Source organism: Heloderma suspectum, chromosome 2 (genome assembly GCF_057233095.1).
Source record: "Heloderma suspectum isolate Gila_16-S chromosome 2, 16-S_ref, whole genome shotgun sequence".
NCBI classification, from domain to species: domain Eukaryota; kingdom Metazoa; phylum Chordata; class Lepidosauria; order Squamata; family Helodermatidae; genus Heloderma; species Heloderma suspectum.
In genome coordinates this window covers 129,271,206-129,281,988 of record NC_139459.1, presented here as the reverse complement: position 1 = coordinate 129,281,988, position 10,783 = coordinate 129,271,206, and positions in this window count along the sequence as shown.

Sequence of the window (10,783 nt, the reverse complement as noted above, 5' to 3'; positions counted from 1 at the left end):
TATGTTTTTTGAGCCAAGAGCTACATCACAATATTTGGAGAAGTCTAAATCCAAAGGATAATTATGTTCTGATTTGCACATTAGTCCAGGAGGTACTGATCAGGTCAGTTCACGTTGGTATTCATAAAGACTGAACACCTCAAGCATCTGCACCCTTTCATCTTGTGTTAAACAGCTCCTGTGCCTTAAAGAACTATGTAAGAAGGAAAACCCAACAGGTGGGATTTTCCCCATCAGTACACCTACATACTGGGAAAAGACTTCATCTGCTGTATATCTGGTTGTCATCCAGATGCTAAAGGTGCAGGAGCCCTGTCAGAAAAAGTTAGCAGCTCTTAATTCAACCTGATCTGGCCCTCGTGTTGGTAAGATGACAACTGCAGAAATGAGATTATAGGCATGGAGGCAAGAAATGACATGATCGCACCACCCCCTTGTTATAATGATGTATAAGACAGAGAGGTTCCCATTCCAGCCTGTGGAAGCTTGGACTCCCTCTCCCTCTCCCTTCCCCACCACCAAGCCCCCACTCCTGGAGGCTACCAGGTGCCTTGGGAGGGGCAGGGAAGGAATCCCCACTGCCATCTGATCAGTGGCCAATGCACAGTGACGCTTTGGCTGGGGAGGCTTTGGTATTCATGGGCTTTCGCACATTGAAGCTGACTGCTGTATGGGGCTGTGACCCTGACCCTGATGTCATTTAGCCCAGGGAGGGGGTCAATGGGGGTAATTTGGCCGCTGACCCCTTCAAATTTCCCCATACCATGTAAGGAGTTCCTGATCCTGGACATGATTCAGACAGAGTAAGCCATTATTTTTAAAATGATTAAAACTGTGTGGAAAATACCATTAGAAAATGGTTTCTTGAAATATATTTCACATTAGATATGGCTAGGTGACTTTGGGAACTGATATCCTCCCTTTGCTCTGAACAATCAAACCGCCCAGACAGCTTCGGCTATTGAGCAGTATAGAAATAAATAAATAAATAAATAAATAAATAAATCATGTTTACTGATAATTAATTCCCACTGGGTCCCAATCAGACCTGCTTAAGGGCCAAACAATACATTAGGTTGAGTTCTGTAATTTTCTTCAAGAAGCAGTCATTGCGGACCCTGATTTGGAGTGGGAGTCTTACCCTTTGCATCTGCACCAATTCTCAAATAGGGTGGTCACTTAGGTCTCACAAAAAAAAAGAGGATATGTATCACCCCCCCAAAAAAAAAGTACAAAAGAGGATACATATTTGCATATGCCAATTTATATGTATAGATGCAGATTTGGAAATAATTACTATAATTTAAATTGAAAGACTGTGTGTCTCACCATGGTGGAAAGATTGTGACCAGGTGAAGTGTGTGCCTTGCTCAGTCTGCTGTCCAGGGGCTAACTTTTAAGAGGCAACTTCTGGACCCCTGCTCACCCTTCTTATGTTTCCTTGTCTTTAAACTGGGCTTGGACTGGACAGCCCTTCAAACAGAAGATAGATGCCTTCAAATGGAGGACTGTCTTCTGATAGTCACATAAAGACAGTTCTCTGTAAAGTAGGGCACATGGGATTAAATCCAATGTTAGTCCTACTTAGAGTAGATCCCTTGAAATGAATGAGGCTTAAAATTAGTCATGGCTCACCTAAATCCCATTCATTTCAAGGGGTCTACTCTAAGTAGGTCCAACATTGGATTCAGCCCATGGCTACCCTACTCTGTCTCCCCAAAGCTGCTATTAGCCATGGAGTGAAAGCATACATATGTTTTGGCCTTGATGATCAATAGCAGCTCATGCAGTGGGGGGGGATTTTATTGGGGTCACAGCACAGGGAAAGAGCTGGAATCTCTATGTGATCCCAGTCCAAATTGCCCCCTATGCCTGCCTTTTGAAAAATAACATTAAGCTGTCAGTTCCAATCATGGAACTCCAAATCACCATGTAGTTTGGCCCGAAGACAGGAATTTTACTCTGAATATTTTCCCATTTTTTGAGCCTTCTTAAGAGCAAAACCTTTTAAAAGTGGGTGCTGCTAACTGGGAGACAAAACATCTGTAAATCTGACTATTAATCTTCCAGAGCCTCAGTTTCCTGTCTCTAAATAAATATCCACAGACACATAATATATTTTAAACTCAATTGTGAAAACTAGGACTGTCCATTCAACTCAACTAAGTTCATGAACCATTTTTTCATTTTCATAAACAATGCAGCACAAAATCTATGTTGTTTTTTTACATTGTACTTTTAACAAAAGTTCTCTGAACTTGATAAATAAGGATGCCATTGTAACATTATTCCCAAACAATGAGGCACATAATAGGAAAATGAGGTTTTTAAACTGAAGTTTTAACTTTTTATTCAGTTCAGTTTTATTTCCACATTGGCTAGAGACCATAACAGAAATGCAACATTAAAATATACAAAATAAAACATATTAAATAAATACTTAATAAGTACTTAATTTATTGAATATCAGTGAATGACAATCACTGAATCAACCCACTGAATATCACTGATTGAAATCAGCAGACCTCCAAAGTGTCCAATTTGATTGCATCATTCTCTAGTTTAATATTTTTCCCAACCTCTGAACAGCATATTCGTTTTTCATCCAATGTAGGTGATAAGAGCAAAAAGGAACTTTCCACATATATTATCTCTAGTAATTATTATTCCCAGAGTACAGTGGAGGGTGAAAACTGAGGAAAAGTGACTTGCCAGCCTAAATCCACCTAGTGAGTTCATAGTAGAGGCAAGATTTGAACCTGGGACTTTGTGGCTCTCAGATCTACTTCTTACAGGTCAATCCTATACATGTCTATACAGAAGTAAGTTCCATTTATTTATTTATTTCATTTATATCCCGCCTTTTTTCCTCTTGCAAGGAACCCAAGGCGGCTTACATTATCCTCCTCCTCTCCATTTTATCCTCACAACAACAACCCTGTGAGGTGGGTTGGGCTGAGAGTCTGTGACTGGCCCAAAGTCACCTAGTGAGCTTCCATGGCCAAGTGGGGACTAGAACCCAGATCTCCCGGCTCCCAGTCTGTCACTCTTACCACTATACTACATTGCATTCCATGGTGCTTACAACTAGGTAAATGGCTACAGGATTGCAACCTTAGGCTGCAATTGTATGGATGCTTACCCACATGTGAGTCTTGCTGAAAATAATGGGGCTTACATCTTAGTAAACATGTATGGGATTGATCTGTAAGAAACTGACCTGGGAGCCACGGAGTCTCAGGTTTACTCTGTTAGCTGCTGCTCTGGAGGACACAATTAGCTCACACTGCAGCCCTATTCAGGTTTCAGAATATGTGCAAAATCAACTCATGACCAACACATGTTTTTCCAGGGTTCTTAATCACATGGGACACCTCTTCAGACTATCACCTTACATGAATACGAGGCGACAGAACCTCATGGGGGTGGGCACGGCTATAGCGCTCCTTCTCCTCGCATGTTGTTTCTACATACATTCTGAACACCTGAATAGGGGTTGGCTAGATATACATAGGGCTGCGGTGGCTTAGTGGTTAAGACGCTGAACTGCAGACTGGAAGGTCAACAGGTCAGCAGTTCGAGACCCGAGTGCTGCGTGACGGAGTGAGCTCCCGTCTTCAGTCCCAGCTTCTGCCAACCTAGCAGTTCGAAAGCAAGAAATTGCAAGTAGATAAATAGGTACCGCCTCGGCGGGAAAGGTAGCAGCGTTCCGTGCACCTGGGTGTTCAGTCATGCCGGCCACATGACCACGGAAGCGTCTTCGGACAGCGCTGGCTCTTCGGCTTAGAAACGGGGATGAGCACCGCACCCTAGAGTTGGACACAACTGGTTGGGGACACCTTTACCTTTTTAGATATACATTACTGATTTGTATCAGTATTGAAGCGGACTGAAAACTGCTCAGGAACATTACACATTCCATATACCGCTTCTCTAGAGTTATTTCCCACTTTTTATTCTGTAGTATCCAAAATACTGCAACAGATGCCATTGTGTGCACTACGAGGTATAAATATGCAAGAGGGATATAGTGTCACCATGAGGGGATCGTATCGATATGACATGAAGTGTGGATCGGGCCCTTATCTCTGCCTTACATGTGTATGTCCCCTCATTAGCCAACTGTGCACTCCCAGTGTGAAAATAGGGTGTGCTTCCACTTTAGTTAACATGCCAAAACAAATGTTCAAATCTGTAACACTTAAAGCATTTGAATTTGAAGAGAAAGTTCACAGAAATCTAAAGGAAGATCAAAATATTCTCTTAGAACTGGGAAACTGTTGTCCGTCTGTATTTAGCTGTATTTGAGTGCAGATGTCTTTTGGATCTCCATATTCAGGGAAATCTTGTTCCTGGATCCAGTAAACCTGAAATATCTCATTTGTGGGAATGAGAGAGCATTGTCTGGTCCACGCTGATTGCTAATTGCCAGCTTAATCCTTCCGCTGTGTCACAGCTGGGGCATTGCCAACTGACACAGCACAGCTGAAAGAGACGGTGTTGTGTTTAACTGGATTAATGACTGTACAATTACAAGCCTCCCTAAATGCTCTTCTACAATTAGAGCTCATCATATCTTTGCAACCTGGCAGGCTTTTAAAAACAAAATTACAGGCCACCAGCATTATTTGTGTTCAACTTGAGGCAGCAGGAGGAGAAGAAATTACTGGGAGCAGAAGGTGGCTACATGCTTACAAGTTACCATATTGAGCTTGTTCTGCAAACAGACCTCTGCAGTGAACATATCTGTCCAAATATATATTTTTTCTTCACACGCAATGGTGTTCTTGCCAATGCCTTTATAGGCATTACATAGGGGGGGAAAGATAGCTGCATGTCCCCATGGATTGAGTGTAAGAAAAGGGCAGTCTGTATACCATCAACTTCTCTTCCAACTAGGGATGTATGGGTTTTGTAAAATCTGTTCCATCTGTGTTTTGCTGATTGTCAGGTGCCTTCCATTCTTTCATCTGCTCATTGACAGAATCAGATTTTTCCCCCCATTTTCCAAATTTGCGCAAATGTGCACTTGTGCAAATTCCCGCTTGTGAAAATGCACAACCTCCCCAAAATGGGCTCCCCTAAATGCACCCCCCCAATGCACATATTCGTGCTTTAGCCTATGGAGGAAATGCACATTTTCAGTTGGTGTTTTTTAATTTTACGTATTCTTCTATGACTATATTTGCGGGGAATTCCAGAAAGTTTTTTTAAAAAAACCCAAACCCTCGTCTGCAAGTCCACAGAATCCGTGTGACTCCAGAAAATCTGGTCTGCTGCAGAATCTATGGGTCAGATTCATAGAAATATGAACTCATTTGATCCTGTTGCGGATTTCTCCGACATTCCTTCTTCCAACCTCCTATGCACCTTAAATATTTATGCACTCTCCCCCCACTAAGTTTCTCCTAAAGCATTTTGTTCATCTCTGCCAAACATTTTAGCTTCCCAGCACTTGATCCTGATGCTTTGTATCAATTACTCATCACCTACCATGCCTGGATCTGTGGCTTTTGTGGAATCTCCATCATAGCCTTTTTGCCTCACAGTTATGCAAGCTAGCAACCCCCCCCCCCCGCCCCGGCTCTGCCCCAGTTCATTCACTTCCTTTTTACACTTTTCACTGAGGCTTGGATTGCAGGTCACTACAAGTTGCTGCTGTTTGCCTACACGTGCATCAGGCCAAGATCTCCTGGACCAATCAGATATACATGCCTACACCCACTGGGATTCCCTCTCTCTTCTTTGCTTCCCTATAGTGCCAAGCAGGGCCAGCCCTAGGCGCAACAGCGTCCTGGACAAGAAGCAGCTTTCAGTCCTCCCCAGGTCAGTTTTGCAGTGTTGCCACCTTGTGTAGCTTATGCACACTGGAACTGCAAACCTAGCAGAGTAAAGCAGTGTTCCACTTTACAAATGGCATCGAACTGGAAATCAAGGTGGTGGTGGTGGGAATACTTTATAGTTAATTGATGGAAGTTCGTTTTTGTAGTATATACCCAAAGAAGTTGTAGTTAAAGAATTTTAAAATGCCTTTTCGGCTGCCCTAGCTCACTGCAGACAGTACACTCAGCAAACACTGAGCCATCAAGCTTAGCTCGGTGCCCCCTTCAGCTCAGTGCCCAGCGTGTGCACCTTAGATGAGCACCTAAGGCTGGCTGTGGTGCCAAGTCTTCTCTCTCTCTTCCCATGCAGTTGTTGAACAGCAAAGGTCTAGGGACCAAGACTGAGCCAGGATTGGAAAGTCTTCTGAATCTGCTTTTGTAGCACCGTTGCTGTCCCAGTGCAACCTGCTGCCCTCAACATCCAATCTTAAAGCTGGCCCTGATCTCCGGAACACGGTCCGGAATAAAATGTGCTTCCTTTTATGGAGGCATGAAGGGAGCATAGAATGCATGAAGCATAGAATGAAGCATCCTATTATGGAATGGAGCACACTTTGCAATCCTTTTGCTATCAGACTGTGAAGCTATATTGGTTGTCAATTATCACACTGTGTTCTTTCGCAAACTTAGCAGGCCAGTTCGCATGAGACGACAGTCCGTGGGCTGTTGTGGATGAGCAGGAGAGAGTGGGTGTGCTGCCCTGCACACCCGCCACTTCCACTTTTAATCAGCACCTTCCAAGTGGCTCTGTTGTAGGTTGCTGAGCATGTTGCCTAAACTCAGACTGCTGGCTTGTTCAGGGGCTAATTGTTTAGCCCCCAGGCAACCCAGCTGTCTGGGGTCAGGAGACATGTGCAGCAACCTATGACGGAGCCACTTGTGGGTGCCTGATTAAAAGCAGAAGTGGCGGGCACATGGGAGGCAGTGCGCCTGCTCATGCACGATAGCCCATGGGTTGTTTAACCCATGGGCTGCCATGTCATGTGAACCAGGTCATTGTTTTATTGTGTGGTGCATTTTTACTGTTTCTTTTAATAAGGCTTTGATGTGTGTTGTTGTTTTCTAGTACTGCTGAGCATCGGGGGAGCTAGTTAATTATATAAATATTTTAAGCCACCAAATAAATAACTCATCCTGGGGCTTCCTCCACTTGCAATGAAAGAGGCTGGAACAAGGAGACAAGGAAATATTCATTTATTTAATTCATTTCTATACTGCCCAATAGCTGAACCTCTCTGGACGTTTTTCACAAAAATTAACTTCCTTATCCATGCTCATCATACATCACTCTACCTTTCTGGACTGTAGAACAGGGGTGGGGAGAATGTACATTGGGAACTACTAGTAGATCTCCTGATGATTTGCAGTAGATCAGCAAATATTTCTGACTCCCAGTTCTTTAACAATAGCCACAACGAAATGACCCCCCCCCCATTATGATGCTAAAGCTTGGAGTCACCAGGGGTGGATTTTTGTGTGGAAGGATTGTGAGCTCCATTCAGTTCTGGTACTCAAAACAAATTCCTTGGCTCAGAATTCTAAGTATATTTCTTTTGCATCTGGTTCTGGCTGGTGGATCCTGGGCTTCTACTAAAGAACAAAACAGATCCCATAAGCCTGGAGTCCAGCCACCCCTGTTGTAGAGAACACAAATTGTTTTGTTATTTATACCAAACCACTTTGGGGTGATTTGTCGAAGTGTGTTTGGTGTTTCGATTCCTTTCCTTTGTTATTTTATTCCCTGAATGGGAAGAGGAGGTGTAGGGTTGGATCCAATGGTGCCATTTCACCAGCTGAAGGAAAACTGATGGTGGTACAGATTTTGCTTCTCTCTGCAGCCCCCTGCATGCCCCCCCAAATCTGGGATCCTTCAGAACAGATTTTGCAGGGTGGGTCTACAGGGGGAGGAAAGGATGGAGAAGTCCTGTTACACAAATGGACTTCCACTTGCACAACTGTTGGATCCAACTCATAGTCCTTTAGCATGCCTCTAAAACTGAAAGGCATATGCTTTCTCTCTATATATACCACCCCATTTCACGCCTTCTGCTCCCCAGCTGCAGAACCCGATCTATTTGCTTTGGTAAATCTTTTGGTGGGTAATCTCTGTGTCCATTTCCCAGCATGTTAGAAACAAAGTACTACCATGGTACCTTGAGCTCTGATCCAAGACTTTGCTCCCCTTTATTTATTTTATTTATTTCAAATATTTCTGAGCCGCCTTTCAAGTCTTCCCAAGGCGACCTAGAATAATAAAAGCAAACATGCAATATCATTCAAACGGTTATTTTGAAATTACCAATTACAACTTACAACATTTTTTTTTAAAAAAACCCAGCTATAGTAAAATGCATTTACAATATAGCCAAGCCCACAAAACTAAAGCAGAACCAACAAAAAGGCAGCAGCAGGATATACAATAAAATTGTTGAATTAAAACCCAGAGAAAAGAACTACATTTTCAGAGCCCTCTGCAAGGTTCAGTCTGGTGAGGCTAGCCGTATACCTCTTGGGAGGGAATTCCATAGGAAATAATTTGTTGCATAAAATATATAAAATGCTTTCTTCTGGTCCTAGGTAAAAGCAAAACCAAATGACCAGTTATCGGTATAACAAACTCTATATCACAGGCTGTTCTTTGTGCAGCTTTCTCATGCTATGTTCTGAAGCTTTCTCACTTCCCCTTTCTGTTTCCTCAGCTTCTGATTCATTTCAAGATGGAATATTTTAAGCCTCTGAAAGCTACCTCTTTCCTTTCACTCAATAGGGGAATAATAAAGCCCTCATAGAAGTATGATTGTGTCACTAGTACCCAAAATAAAGCTTGATTGCTTAGGGGAAAATTGTGAAACTCTGCTCGTAGCTGTTTGGTTTGAAAAGGCTCAGCAACATTTATTACAGCTTTTCTGATTCTTCAGTGCCTTCTGATTAGCCTCTTAGTATGACTGCAGCATTTTGACAAAGTGCTTAAACTACCTTTATTGGGAATGTTTCCTTTGCATCTCAGTTCCTTTGAAAGACCAATTAGCTCTAGACTAATTAGATAGGACCCTTTCATGGATCACTGCCTTGTTGTAGTGAAGGGGCTTGCGTAACTCAGTGAAGCCATAAGCTGTGCCGTGCAGGGCCACCCAAGACGGACAGGTCATGGTGGAGAGTTCTGACAAAATGTGGTCCACTGGAGAAGGAAATGGCAACCCACTCCAGTATTCTTGCCAAGAAAACCCCATGGAACATGAACTTGAGCACACTCCGGGAGAGAGCGGAGGACAGGAAGGCCTGGCGTGCTATGGTCCATGGGGTCATGAAGAGTCGGACACGACTTAACGACTGAACAACAAATTAGATAGGAAAGTATTTCTTTCCTGGAAAGGAACACAAAAATGACTGTGGGTAGGATAGAAGGTGGAAACAGGCAATATGTGACTCTGTTAAATTTACCACAATGTGTACTCAGCTTCTTGGGATGGTTTGGGTTGCAAGAACAGCACTAGGCACCATTCTAAATTACTAAGGGTGCAATTCTATGCATGTTTAGACAGAAAAAAGTCCTACAACTGCCAGCATCCCCCAGGCTGGGGCATGCTGGGAGTTGTAGGCTTTTTTTCTGTCTAAACATGCATAGGATTGTGCCCTAAGGGAACTTCGTCTAGGAGTCCCACCAAAGTTCTCGAAGACGGCTGAACAGGCTTCAGGTGATTTAAAGAGGTCAGGGAGCCCTGACATTAAGCTGATGGGTAACACATTTCACCCCCTTTTTGTCTGTCTACTTACACACAGCCAAAAAGAGAGGATGTGTATCACCAACAGGTCAAAAGAGGACACAGATTTGCATATGACAATGTATATGTATAGATGCAAATGTAAAAAATAATTACTGTAATTTCAGTAGAAATGCAATGCATCTCACCATTGTGGGGAAGACTGTGACCGGGTGACCTGTGTGCCTGCTCATTCTGCTGTCCAGATGCTAACTTCTGATAGGCAACTTCAAGGCCTTTGCTGCTCTCCCTTCTTAGGGTTCTTTACACCAGTCTTGGACTGGACAACCCTTCAAATAGAGGATGCCTTTGAACAGAGGACTGTCCTATGTAAAGTAGGACCCATTGCCACCCTATGTCCCTTTCCAAGATGCTGGAATCTTCACACCCTCCCTCTTTTAGACGTTCATGCTAGTCATTCCCAGCTCTTCTGCTATTGACTGCTACAGTCCTGGCATCCGCTTACCAATTGGCTTGAGTTCTGTCCATGTTCCCACTTCTAACTCCTTGTAATCATGTGTGTGTCAGGGCTGGGCATTTGGTGATGGACTCTGCTGAGTGTTGTCCTCTTTGACAGTGGCTTTGACATATCGATTCCTCTTTCAGTGCCCCGCTCAGGCTTTTATTTTTCCATTTTGTAGATGGGAGCTGCCTTCAATTTCCTCAGCAATCTCCCTCCTCAATGGAACTCTTAAGTGTCAACAGTTTACCTCATACAGTACGTCTTAACTTGGAACTCTGCAGCTTGGCTGCAGATGGGCACACGTAGAACTCATGCATGTCTTAAGTCAGCCTTCCCCAACATGGAGCCTTCCAGATGTCTGGGACAAAAACTCCCAGCATTCCTTACCATTGGCCATGCTGGCTGGGGCTGATGGGAGGTGAAGTCCACAACATCTGGAGGGCACCAGGTTGGGGAAGGCTGTTCTAAGTAATCCAGATGTCTGAGAGTCATCTGCCACTGTGGTAAGCTTCTGTAGACTGTGGGGACCATATTTTACCCTAGCTCTTATTTTTCTGCATATCTTCTGCATCATGTGTCGTTTTCTTTAAGCCCCAAGAAGTGTTGGTCAGTGCAATTATATATTCACATTATAACAAACTGGAGTGGCACCATCACTATGCCAGTGGAATGACTTT